This window comes from Bos taurus, chromosome 23 (genome assembly GCF_002263795.3).
Source record: "Bos taurus isolate L1 Dominette 01449 registration number 42190680 breed Hereford chromosome 23, ARS-UCD2.0, whole genome shotgun sequence".
Lineage (NCBI taxonomy): Eukaryota > Metazoa > Chordata > Mammalia > Artiodactyla > Bovidae > Bos > Bos taurus.
The window spans coordinates 15,652,059-15,665,626 of NC_037350.1; the positions used below are offsets into that span (position 1 = coordinate 15,652,059).

Below are 13,568 nucleotides of genomic sequence, written 5' to 3' on the forward strand. Positions count from 1 at the left end.
AAATACAGGAGGGAAAGGAAAATAAGACAGAAGAGTTCTATTGTGGGATAACATGCAGAAGGGGTCCTGGAAGAGAACTGAGAACTGCATTTTGAAAATTCGGTAAAGAAACCATTCTAGGATTTCTCCAAATAAACTTGACATTTTAACAACATGTTTCCTTTTCCCATTACTGAAACATGGCAACAGGTGTACTAATTTGTTCTAAATAGTTTTATCTGCTACAATTACAATCAGGAAAGAGTTTCTGCCCTCCCCCACAAAGAACTTTTGGAGGCCACTGAGAAGGGAACAGTAGGAAGAAAAAAGAAAACTTTTCAATGGTCAATATAAATTCCTCAAAACAGAAACAACTTTAGGAGTGAGATAGAAATTTTCTTGAGTTTTAAAGTTCACCCCAATAAAACTAGACCCCAAACTTTAAGAGGAAAAAAAAAAGTCCATGACTGCAACTTAAAGCTGACACTAAATTAACAGGACATTTGGGTGACATAAACCATGGTAAAGAGCACCTATTTACAGCTACGTTAATGAAAAGACAGAACCACATTGGCAAGAAAAAGAACACCAAAGGGACTTCCCTGCTGGTCCAGTGGCTAAGACTCCATGCCCCCAGTGCAGCGTGCCTTGGTTCGATCCTTGGTCAAGGAACTAGATCCCACACATCACAATGAAGTCTGAAGATTCTAAATGCCAGAACTAAGACCCGGTGCAGCCAAATAAATTAGTATGTAAATAAATATATTAAAAAAGAACACTGGAGAAGAGACTCAATTCTAGCTCTAGATGGATGAATGAACATAGGTAAGCCACCTCTGTTCTCAGGGTCACAGTTTCCATATCTGTAAAAGGAATGTTTAAGTTACTTTATGACCTAAATTTCTATTATATTATCCTCAAACTTCCTGAAGTCATTTAGATGTCATTCTTCATAGCAAGGCTTCCCTGGTGGCTCAGTGGTGAAGAATCCACCTGCAATGCAGGAGATATGGGTTAGATCCCTGGGTCAGGAAGAGCCTCTGGAGGTGGGCATGGTAACTCACTCCAGTATTCCTGCCGGGAAAATCCTATAGACAGAGGAGCCTGGAGGGCTATAGCCCCTGGGGTCACAGAGTTACACACGACTGAAGCAACCAAGCAAGCATACACGCTCTCATAGCAAGCTATAGGTTAGGCATTAATGCATTAGGGTAGCAAAAGACCAAATGAATTTATATCCTGTACAATTCTGTTACTGTAGCAAAATTTTGCAATGGCTATAAACCATAAGCCTATTAAGTTTTATGTTGAAACAGGGCATCAAAGAAAGAAATTTGGATCTTCAATTAAACACGATGCATTGAACACCTTTATTTACCTCCCAAACTCCACTAAAATGGCATTAAAAACATAAAATTGCTAAGGACAAAGACTAGGAAAGGAAATGACCATAACAAAGTTTTTGGAAGCTGAAAAGGAGATTGGTAAGTTACTTGATGTAGCACAGCAAAGAAACCAAAACTAAGAGCATCCTAAGAGGAAGCCCAGAGCAAAGTGAACTTGCTTTATATTCCAGAAAAGCTCAGAATGATCTGAAAGTGGGGACATCAGGCAGGGCTTCATAAAGGAAAATAAGGTGAAAGTTCTACCCAGAGGTTCCCACCCTGACTCCAAGCAGCCACCGGTCAGAGCAAGGGAATTTACTCTGCAAAATAAAGAGCCTCTGGACCTAGGCACAACGAGACGCAGGCCTACCAGTCTAAAAAGACGGGGATCAAAAGAAGACTGAGATCCTGAAGGCAGATATCCCCAGCTCTTTTCCCACTCAGTTCCCCAAATGTTGTAGGCAGGAATGTAGGCCAATGATTGAAGCATTCTGTTTGGGGAAAAACCTGGCTAAGAGAAAAGAAAACACCTATAAACACGGATTGCTAGAGGTGACCCGCTCCCCCCCTCCCACACAAACACACACACACACACACACCCCCAACACACACACATACACCCCCAAACACACACACACACACACACACACACACACACAGGGTTCTAGGTTAGTCACCTCATAATGAAGACCACCAGTTAACTTTTAGAAGCCCCAACTCAGGCAAATTCAGTTTTCAGTTTTTCAGCATCTTATTCTGGAATATGAGTAAGACAGCCAAGACCATACATTTAAGGAAATTCCCTAAAATAAAGACCAAAACAAATGATAAAGTAAGGTACTTTAAGGAAAACAGAGATGTATTGGAGGCTGCAGAAAACTTTTAAAACTGTAATATAGAGAAGAGCTATTCCATCCATGAAACAAAAATATAAGACTATTAAAAAGCAACATTCAGAAAAAAAAATCTTGAAAATTAAAAATATGACAAAGAACATATAAAACTAATTAGAAGAATCTGAAGATGAAGTTCAAGACACTTCCCAGAAAGTAAAACAGAGACCAAAAAATAAAATGAGAAATACATAAGATGGTAAAATTAAAGGACTCATCAGTCTCTAAGTTCCACACACAAATAATAGTAAGAGTTTCAGAGAGAAAGAATAAGAGAACTAGGGGCAGCAGAGGGGAGGGGGAAGAGGGTATTTGGATAGAACTTAAGAATTAAAGAAAATCTCCCAGAACTGAAAAAAATCCTTATTTCTAAATTGAAATGGCTCTCGGTATACCCAGCACAACAGAGAAAACAAGCCCTCGGTGACAGATTATCATAATATTTCAGAATATCAGGGACAAAGATCAGATCCTCAAAGTAACCAAGGAGGGGGGAAAAAATCAAGAATCAGAATACCACAGGGTTTCTCATAGCAATAATAGAAGCTAGAAATCAACACAACAATGCTTCTTAAATTCAGAGAAAATATCCTCCAATCTAGAATTCTAGAACTAGATAAACTATAAATCAAGTGTGAGAGAAAATGAAGACATTTTCATACATGCAGATTTACATCCCATGCACCCTTTTCTTAGGAACCTTCTGGAAGAATTGCTTAATTGAGGTATAAACAATGAAGGGGGAAGATATGGGGTCCAGGAAACAGGGAGTTCCAACATAGGAAGTGAAGAAAATACCTACGCTCTTCAGAAGGTAGATCCCAGGATGAGAACTGTTCTGATCTACAGAAAACCCATACAGATTTTTAAACATAGCAGCCTAATATTTTGGCCACCTGATGAGAGGAGCCAACTCACTGGAAAAGACTTTGATGCTGGGAAAGATTGAGGGCAGGAAAAGAAGGGAGCAGCAGAGGATAAGATGGTTAGATAGCATCATCGACTCAATGGATATGAGTCTGAGCAAACTTCAGGAGATGGGGAAGGACAGGAAAGCCTAGTGTGCTGCAGTTCATGAGGCCACAAAGAATCGGACACGTCTTACTGACTGAACAACAAAGGCTACTGTTTAGGAAAAAATGGCATTAAATTCCAAAAGAACAGCTGGAAGAGCAGAAAATGGAGGTCTCTGGAGAGGCAGAATGTTGGGGAGAAGAAAAGCAGGTAGGATACTTTTTGTGCTCTATTCATACTTAGCACTGATAAATATGAAATTTTAAAAGATTCTTGAAAAGGTTAAAAAGAGTATTTTAAAATCACATCTAAAAATCTAATTTTCCAAATAAGATTTCTGAGTGAAAAAATAATGAAAGAAAAACAGTAATCTTCAAGGCAGAACAAAATCAAAGCCCTTGAAAAACTACATCTTAGCATACAGTGTAGCTTAGTCTGAAAAAATTAAGAGCAGGAAATAATGTTTTGCTGATAAACTTAAGAGGCATAACCACAAAAATCAGCAAAAACAGAACAAGGAGAAATTTTTTTTATCATATTATGGTATTATTGGGAAAAGTTCACGGTTTATGGCTTTGTCAATCACATCACAAATTAAAATTCCTTTTCCACTCAGTCAGACAGATGCTAAACCAAAGTCAACATAACGATTTGATTGCATCACATCTTGGTCAGAAATGAAAACACTTAAAAACTGTACTGCTTCCTCAGAAAGGAAAGCACAAATACTGGGAACCTGTTTGAACAAGGAAAGAGCATTTTGAATCAGAGTCATTCCTTCTTTTCTGAGACCTGAAATGAATAGGAATAAGATTCACGTGCAAACCTGAAATTGCTGCTTAACTTTCTCTAAGACCCTGAGAAGTGGCATCTCAATTAGGAAACATGCTTTTCTCCATCCACACCACTTTAAAAATCGAAACGTTCATACTTTCTATTGGGCTTCCCACATGGTGCTAGTGGTTAAGAACTTGCCTTGCCAATGCAGGAGACATGAGACTCAGGTTTGATCCCTGGGTTAGGAAGACCCCCTAGAGGACGGCAGAACAACCCACTCCACTATCCTTGCCTCGGTTCAGTTCAGTAGAGTGTGACCCCATGCACTGCTGCACGCCAGGCTTCCATGACCATCACCAACTCCCGAGCTTGTTCAAACGCATGTCCATCGGGTCGGCGATCCCATGGACAGAGGAGCCTGGTAGTGCATAGGGTCGAAAAGGGTCAGACATGACTGAAGTAACTAAGCAAACATACATATTTTCTATACCCTTTCATAGAAAAATGAGAAGTATAATATGGTATTTGTTATTTTTTAAATATTATCTGCTTATATTCACGGAGAAGGCAATGGCACCCCACTCCAGTACTCTTGCATGGAAAATCCCATGGACGGAGGAGCCTGGTGGGCTGCAGTCCATGGGGTCGCTAAGAGTCCAACACAACTGAGAGACTTCACTTTCACTTTTTGCTTTCATACATTGGAGAAGGAAATGGCAACCCACTCCAGTGTTCTTGCCTGGAGAATCCCAGGGACGGGGGAGCCTGGTGGGCTGCAGTCTATGGGATCACACAGAGTCGGACACAACTGAAGTGACTTAGCAGCCAGCAGCAGCAGCAGCTTATATTCAATGAGCGCTAAGAAGTACTTCTCAATCAAGTGTTGAGCTCTTCAGAGACAGGCAAGTTAGAGGCGATGTGTCATGTACTCAGTTGTGTCTGACTCAGGGCCTCCCTGGTAGTTCAGCTGGCAAAGAATCTGCCTGCAGTGTGGGAGACCTGGGTTCGATCCTGGAGAAGGGCATGGCAACTCACTCCGGTACTCTTGCCTGGAGAATCCCATGGACGGAGGAGCCTGGCGGAGGCTACAGTCCATGGGGTCGCAAAGAGTCAGAGCAACTAAGCACCATGGACTATAGCCTGCCAGGCTCCTCTGTCCAGGGATTTTTCCAGGCAAAGAGATGATGCTTCCTGCTATTAACTCAGCTTTCTGACACCTAGGGAGATTGTAAACAGGGAGAAGCAGCTGGATCTAATTTTTTTTGATAATCATCCACTGATTTCTGACCAGGGGAGATTTTCTTTAACTAACACAATGAAGCACTTTTCCACCAAATCTGTTCTGGCAAAAGCACTTGCTCTCAGTGTTCAGCATACATGAAGACAATGAGAACAGATTAGTAAAATGCTTTAATTGTAGCATACTTTATGGCTTTTCAAATTGAATACTTAGAAAAAGGTTTGTTTCATCATCTCTTGGAATCAGGAAGAAAAACAATAAGATTCTGCATAAGGATGACACTCTTCCCTTTTTGAAGTCTGAGAAAATATATTAACATCTTGCAAAATACAATGTGTAACCAAAAGTTCCTCCAGCTTAAAAACATTAATAAAATACTATGTTCAATCCTTCATGCTCATTTCACAGAAAGGAAACAGCTAATTAGAATATGAAGAAATGCACAAATTTACTAGTAATTAGAAAATACAAATTAAAATGAGACATTATTAAATGGCAAAAATTAGAAATGCGGACAATACCACACGTTGGGGAGGTTGGGAACACAGTGTCTGTGAGGTGTAGAGTGATACAACCATTCAGCAGCCTGACAATATGCATGCCACAACACCACTCCTGAGTCTATATCCCGAAGTTCTCAAATGTGTCCATAATGGACATGGACAAGATTGTTTATTGGTAGCACGGTTTGCGGTAGCCCAGGCATCTATCACTATGGAAACGATGCACACCACCGAACACTATGCTGTAGGGAGGAGCAATTACTAAATGTACAGCCCAACACACACAGATCTTAAAACGGTGCTAACAAAAAAAGTCAAGACTAGAGTAACATCTACAGCATTTTTACCAGGAGAATTCACTAGCCAAGTTCTACAGCAGTGTAGTATGATGAACAATTTCAGAATTAAAGATACACAAACAAAAAAACCACTAAGTATTTTATAAAGATGTATATAGAATCAAGGACCTGTATCAAACACATCAGAGAGGGTGTTTGTGGGGAGAGGAACATGGGCATGGAGACGGGAGCTGAACAGAAGGCCTTTATACAGCAATGCTAGGCTGTGCCCAAATCACAGAGTGTGAAGTCCAAATTCAGAATAATATTATTCATTCATGTGTGTATTAATTTATTCAATAAAAACTTACTGAACACCTCTTAAGTATGAAGTGCTGTGCTTAAATATAAACTTTTCTTGTTATTTCTGCTGACTTTTTTAAACCTCAAAAAGATAACTGTTTTAAGATACATTTTAACTGGAAGTGGAAAATAACTTACATTACAATATACAGTATAAAATGAGAAATCCACCATTCTTAAAAGTTTTATAAATATTTTTCACGAAATAGAAATATACCTTGAAGTTCTTTAAGTGACAAACTTCAGTGAAAAATCAAAATGCAAAAAGAATTTGCTTTACAGCCCTAAAAAACTACACTGTCACATCCTTAGCCCACAGGTAGAACATCTTTTCTCATGGCTCTCAGTGGTGAAACAATTTCTTTTTGGTAGAGAATTTTTTTCTACTTTATTTGTTCTTTGTAATTCCCACTCCCCATCACCCCTCAAAGATACTTCAATTGCTCAGGAATACTTCTCACCAGATTCCTGTTTCCTAAAAGATTTCACAAGAGGACTGCTGGCTGCCAAGGAAGGTGTTGTAGCTAATACGCTCATTACATTGCACTGCTAACAAAAACTGATTAACGCTTTTGGTGCAAACTGACATTCCTATTCCACATCCCATGGGCATAGAAAATGATGTTCTTCTCCCCAAATTATCTGTTCCCATCTTTTTACAGGCCCCAAATGTTAGGCAGTATACATGATAATACTGGTAAACAAACCCAAGAGCAACTTGTAGCACATCATATGTCTAAAGCTCTAGAATTTCAGATTTCAGATTTTCATCTAAGTGTTAGCAGGTGGGAGGACCAAAGGTGAAGAACAGGAATGGCCAGGCCAACCACCAATACTACTGGGAAAATCCGAACTACATGTCTGTCAATGGGATTAGCAGAATTAGCACCACACAACACATAAATTTATCCAGGCTTACAAAAGATGAGGTATTTTCATTCAATAGTAATAGCCAACATTGAGCACTTACTAGGTGTCAGTCACTGTTTTAAGTACTTTATACAGGACGTCCCTGGTGGTTCAGTGGTTAAGAATCCAACTACCAACGCTGGGGACACAGGTTCGATCCTTGGTCTGGGAAGATTCCACATCCTGCGAGGCAGTTAAGCCCGTGTGCCATAGCTACTGAGTCCTCAATGTTCTAGAACCCGTGCTCTGCAACAAGAGAAGCCACTGTAATAAGAAGCATGTACACCACAACTGGAGAGTGGCCGCTGCTCGCTGCAACTAGAGAAAGCCCGTGCAGTAACAAAGACCCAGCACAGCCAAAGATAACAATTGATTAATTAGTTAAAATAAATATTTTATATGCAGTATTTACTTCAATCCCGACAACAACTCAATAGGACTAGGTACTATCCTCATCTCCATAGATTGTTTTTCAAATCAAATGCAAGCTCTTTATCACTGCCTTTCAAATCTCCACCAAATGTTCTCGACTTCCACCACATCTCCTCTTCCTGCCATCCAGTCCTTATTTCTTACTTAAAAGCTTGACTGACATACCTCATCTATCTCTTATGAACAGAGCAGTTCTCTGACCAGCCTCTCACTCCTCCCTTACTACCATGGAAATTTCCTTCATGAAAATGCTCTGAATTAACCCCTTCTTCACCTGCTTATAAAAAGCAAGCACTACAGAAGCACATAGAAGAAAACGTCAATTTGTTGTTGTTTAGTCTCTAAGTCATGTCTGACTCTTTTGCGACCTCTATGGACTGTAGCCCGCCAGGCTCCTCTGTCCATGGGATCTCCTAGGCAAGAATACTAAAGTGGGTTGTCATTTCCTTCTCCAGGCAATCTTCCCTACTCGGGGATTAAACCTGCGTCTCCTGCCCTGGCAGGTGGATTCTTTACCACTGAGCCACCAGGGAAGCGCAAAAAAGTGAACACCTTCCCTCCTAAACAGCAACACCTCAATAGCACTTCTTAACATCTTACAAAAATATGAATATTCTATATTGTCCTATATTGTGACTTAAAAAAAAAACTTAAAAATGGACATCTTTCTACAACAGCAATAAGAGATTCACTGTATTCCTTAATAGCTTAATGGTATTACATTGTATGGACTCCCTATACATTATTTAGCCAGTCCCTAGCTGATGGACATCACTCTTCTTGCAGGGACAAACAATGCTATAAAGAAAAACTTTATACTCATTTTTCCAGGAAAGTGTATAAATATATTTATAGGACAAATTTCTAGAAGTAAAATCTCTAGGTCACAGGATACGCACATTTAAAATTCCAACAGGGATTCCCTGGTGGCTCAGTTGGTAAAGAACCCGCCTGCCAGTACAGGAGATGTAAGAGACATGGGTTCAGTCCCCAGGTTGGGAAGATCCTCTGAAGAAGGAAATGGCAACCCACTACGGTATTCTTGCCTGAAAAATCCCATGGACAGAGGAGCCTGGAGGTGTACAGTCCACAGGGTTGCAAAGAGTTGGACACGACTAAGAACGCACATTGCAGTGGAGGTACACGTACGGCTGACTCCCTTTGCTGCACAGTGGAAACTCACACTACGTTGTGCAGCTGCTGCTAAGTCGCTTCAGTCATGTCCGACTCTGTGCGACCCCATAGACGGCAGCCCACCAGGCTCCCCCATCCCTGGGATTCTCCAGGCAAGAACACTGGAGTGGGTTGCCATTTCCTTCTCCAGTGCGTGAAAGTGAAAAGTGAAAGTGAAGTCGCTCAGTCGTGTCTGACCCTCAGCCTACCAGGCTCCTCCGTCCATGGGATTCTCCAGGCAAGAGTACTGGAGTGGGGTGCCATTGCCTTCTCCGTGTGAAATACTCCAATTTAAAAAAGTTCAGCAGACGCTGACAAATTTATCTTCAAAGAAACTTACATTCCCATCAAAAGTGAGATTTCCAATTTCCCCACATCCTCATCTACTACTGGCCACATCAACTTGTTTAATCTCTTAATCTAACAGGTTAAAAAAGTGGTAATTGTGTTTTATGTTATATTTATTTAAAGGAATAGAATTAGAATTTATAGCTTAAATACGTTTTGAACTTGTTAGTTGTAGGCAAAGCTGAATGGCCTATGAAGAAAAAAGAATTCAAGAAGTATATTAACAGGGAACAACGTTAATGTTTAACCATTTTGGGAATAGACAGTGATGCCACCACAAATGAGTTTGATCTCTTCACTGCTGCTGCTGCTGCTGCTGAGTCACTTAGGACGGGCTCCCCCGTCCCTGGGATTCTCCAGGCAAGAACACTGGAGTGGGTTGCCATTTCCTTCTCCAATGCATGAAAGTGAAAAGTGAAAGTGAAGTCTCTCAGTCGTGTCTGACTCTTAGCGACCCCATGGACTGCAGCCCACCAGGCTCCTCCGACCATGGGATTTTCCAGGCAAGAGTACTGGACTGGGGTGCCATTGCCTTCTCCGATCTCTTCACTAAGGCACACTTATTTACCTTTCACTTGAAACAGTTATCAGTTCTTCACACTATGCCATATGTTGTAGAAATGTTTCTTTTAAACGAATATATTCAATTCCATAGTTATACATTCATTTTCTTACTTTTAACTCACAATACCCATATGATCAAACCACTTTGATATTTTATTTTTTCATATGTTGTTTATTAATCTGACCTTTGACCTCTTTTAGGTGTGAAAGCACCAAAGTGTAATCAATATCTCGCCATGAACATCTAATATAAATAAGACAATGGATACAGGTGGTTATACTAGAACACAGAAAAAGGAGAGTAAAGAAAGTAAATGTTAGCAATGGCCAACCATAGAAACATTCAAAACACTAGCATAGCCCCACATACTCAGTGAATGCTAACATAAACAAGATGTCCTCTCTTCATGAATACTGATTCACTGTTGAAAGCTAGACATCTATGATTATAATGCTATTAGCAATGATGGCTGAACTGAGCTACTCACACATTTTCTTACCTGATTTTCTTTGTGGTTACCTCCAGGTAACAATTTTTGTCAGGGAGACTCTAATTAGCTCTAACAGGGATTGTGACCTTATTATTCTGATAAATGATGATTCCTGACTGCAAAAATAAGTACCACAAATTATCAAGCATTCTAGAAAGGTTCTGGCTCAAAACCAATACATCAGTAAACCCCTCTCCACCCTTCCTTTAATTCTCAATTTAAATTTCTATTCCTCACAGAACAAATTGATTCTTAAGACTTTTATTTCAAAGTCAAAAGCTCCTGCTGCATTACCATGCTCACATCACACGGTCTATCCGAGTGAACACAAGACAGACACTACTCATCGATGTCAGAGTCCCATGTCAGAGACTGAAAGAGAGAGCATGGGGCCAGGAGAGAGCGGAACACCAATGTGACAGAGTGCTAAAGCCAAGCTCTAAATGGTCTTCTGCTCACTAGCGGCTGCACTTTGAAAATGCTGATGAAAAGGTAGGGCCTGTCTTTGCTTTGCAGAGAATCAAGTGTCATATAAAAGCACGGTGTCCTCCCACCCCTCACACAAGTTGCCCGGCAAGAGAGGCACTGCTGGCTCCTAGAGACAATGACAAGGAGCTCTGTATTCTGTCCAAGGGAGGGAGCAGTGAAGACCAGCTTCCTGGGCTCTAAACTATGCCAGACTGCCCTGCTAATCCCCCCTAAATCCTACAGCGTGGGGGTGGGGTGGGGTGGGGGCGAGGGTGGGAGACAGAATAGAAAACAATCCAAAGTTGAAGCAAGGGCAGTAGCTCTGGACTCTAAGTCACAACGTTTCTATCTGAATGGGGGAGGGGCAGGGGCAGCATGGCAGGGCACGGGCAGATACAAAAAGCCTGTATGTTTATAAAAACACAACACAGAAATAAATTTTATCCGTGATCCTTCTGATGTGCTAACCAACATCTGCCCCCCATCATTTGCCAACCCGGGCTGCATGGAAGGCGCAGAATAGCAGGCATTTTCACACGCTGAAAATGCGAGGCTGAAAGAGATGTTACTAGAGTGTAAATTACTAATTAGCTCAATAGGAGACAAAGAGAGAAAATACCTGTCACAGAATGCTGTTTACAACTTGACACATAATAAAAACAACCCTGGAAATTTCAGAAGAGTGTCTTACTTTTCAGACTTCTATTAACATGTAAATGGCAAAGGAACAGTAGTATAGTCTTTAAAACTGCCCATGACTCAGAAACAATAACACATGACTGGAAAGAAAGCTTTTCCAATAATTTGTAATTTTCTCATCCTTGTAAAAGCAAAGTGTTTTTCATTATTATCACCAGCTTTAATAAGAGCTATATTTTATAGCTTTGATGATCACTTAACGGGGGCAGGAGGTGGGGGCTGGCTACAAGTGCTATATTTCATCTTGGTTAGAATTCAGTTCATAATCCTTTCAGCTGAAATCAGACAGGCCTCATTCTGTAGGTCATGCCTTTATCAAATGGACAAGCTACCATTTTCATAAAGATGAAGGATGAGCTGGACGGTGGCAATGGGGAGAGGGTCAGTGAAATCCCTTCATATCACAACAATTGAAAAGACTCCCCAGATTTAGGTTTATTTGGGGGGAGGTAGTAGAATGTTAAGATATTTATATTCATCTCTTCACCATAAGGCAAACCTACTTGTATTAATTGCAAGCAATGTTTCTCAGGCAGTCTATTTTACACTTAGATCTTTTCCAGTTTCTCGAAGCAACAGAAGGGTCTTTAGGTAAAATATGTACTTCACTTAAACACGTTTCAGTCAAGGTGTTGGACGGTGCTGTGGCTCCTGTTTTTACGCAGTAATCACCCACACATTACCCAGAGTTGGCACATGCTGAGGACCACTTTGTGTGAGCATACCGTCCAATGTACTAAGGAGGCCCCTACAAAAGGGCAGACCAGGACAGCTTTTGCTGATGAGGAGTGTTTTTGAAAATAGCATGAGGACAACAAACCATGAAACCGCAAAATCCACTCAAAGTCCAATCTTGAGATTCTTTTGCTTCACATGCTTAACAGAAATCAAACACATACCAACTTGCTGATATACTGAAACCATTCTTCCCTTTTCTTTTTAAGATTAAGGCCTTCATATCCATTTTTCTTTCAAACTTACTTCTTTAAAAATACACAGGTGAGGATATGTGTGGCTGAGTCCCTTCGCTGTTCACCTGAAACTATCACAACACTGTTTGTTAATCGGCTAACCCCAATGTAAAATAAAAAACTGCACAAGTGAGAGAAAATGGTAAAATGGGGCAAAATAAAACAATTCCTGGATTTGAAGAAAGGTATATAGAAACTCCTTGTATCATTTTTGCAACTTTTCTATAAAATCTGAAAACCGTAAAAAAATCCAAAGTCACAAAAAAAAAAAAAAAATTTGAGTAAAATCCCCACAGAGAAGCCTTCTCCTAATGTTGTTTTGCGTTTCAAACAATTCACATACTTAACTCATGCTGGGTACTTAGAAAACACTAATAATAAAAAATTATTACTTATTTTTTAAAATGTCAATTGTAAGAAACCACTTTGGTGAGGGATATTGATAATGGGGGGAGGTTATGCAGGTGTAGGGGCAGGGAAATCTCTGTACTTTCCCTTCAATTTTACTGTGAATCTAAAACTGTTCTAAACAAACAAACAAACAAACAAAAGAGTGGATCAATTATTTAAGCAAGTTAAAGCATGCACTGGAGTAGGAAATGGCAACCCACTCCAGTATTTCTGCTTACAAAATCCCACAGACAGAGAAGCCCGGTGGGCTACAGTCCATGGGGTCGCAGAGTCGGACACAACTTGGTGACTAAGCAGCAACAGAAAGCACGCATAACTGCATTCAGCGTGTTGCCTGCAGGGGCACATACAAAGAGAATACAGGGGGAAAGTCAGCAAGAATCTGAACCGAGTTTGTTTATGGATAGATATCCACACTGAAACCTGAATTCCATTTTTTCCTCGGTGGGCAAACAATCTCTCATCTACAAACCTGTGTGGACTTGTTATATACCATAGAGGTCTGTAGATGAGAGACTGTTGCCCACTGAGGAAAAGCCAAGGGCCTCTTTCTCGCTAAAAAAGTTGACAACAATCAATCTGAAATACAGTTAGGCATCTTATTGATTTGGATTTGTTTTGTTTTAAAAATACAATTTTGTAAGGAAAAATACACTACGTAAGAACCCTG

The 13,568-nt window shown here is 40.4% G+C and overlaps 1 protein-coding gene across 13 annotated transcripts in view; it reads right to left on the reverse strand.

Annotated features, from left to right (window-relative positions):
* Positions 1–13,568, reverse strand: part of USP49 (ubiquitin specific peptidase 49) — a 77,047-nt gene that overhangs the window by 50,166 nt on the left and 13,313 nt on the right. Inside the window, exon 2 of one of the 13 annotated variants that reach the window (XM_024983915.2) lies at positions 7,403–7,587. The exons of 11 other annotated variants lie outside the window; for them this stretch is intronic. The gene's annotated coding sequence lies outside the window, so the exon portion shown is untranslated. Of the gene's footprint in view, positions 1–1,734; positions 1,922–7,402; positions 7,588–13,568 lie in introns of those variants that run through there. One more of the 13 variants, XM_059880558.1, reaches the window with a different exon arrangement.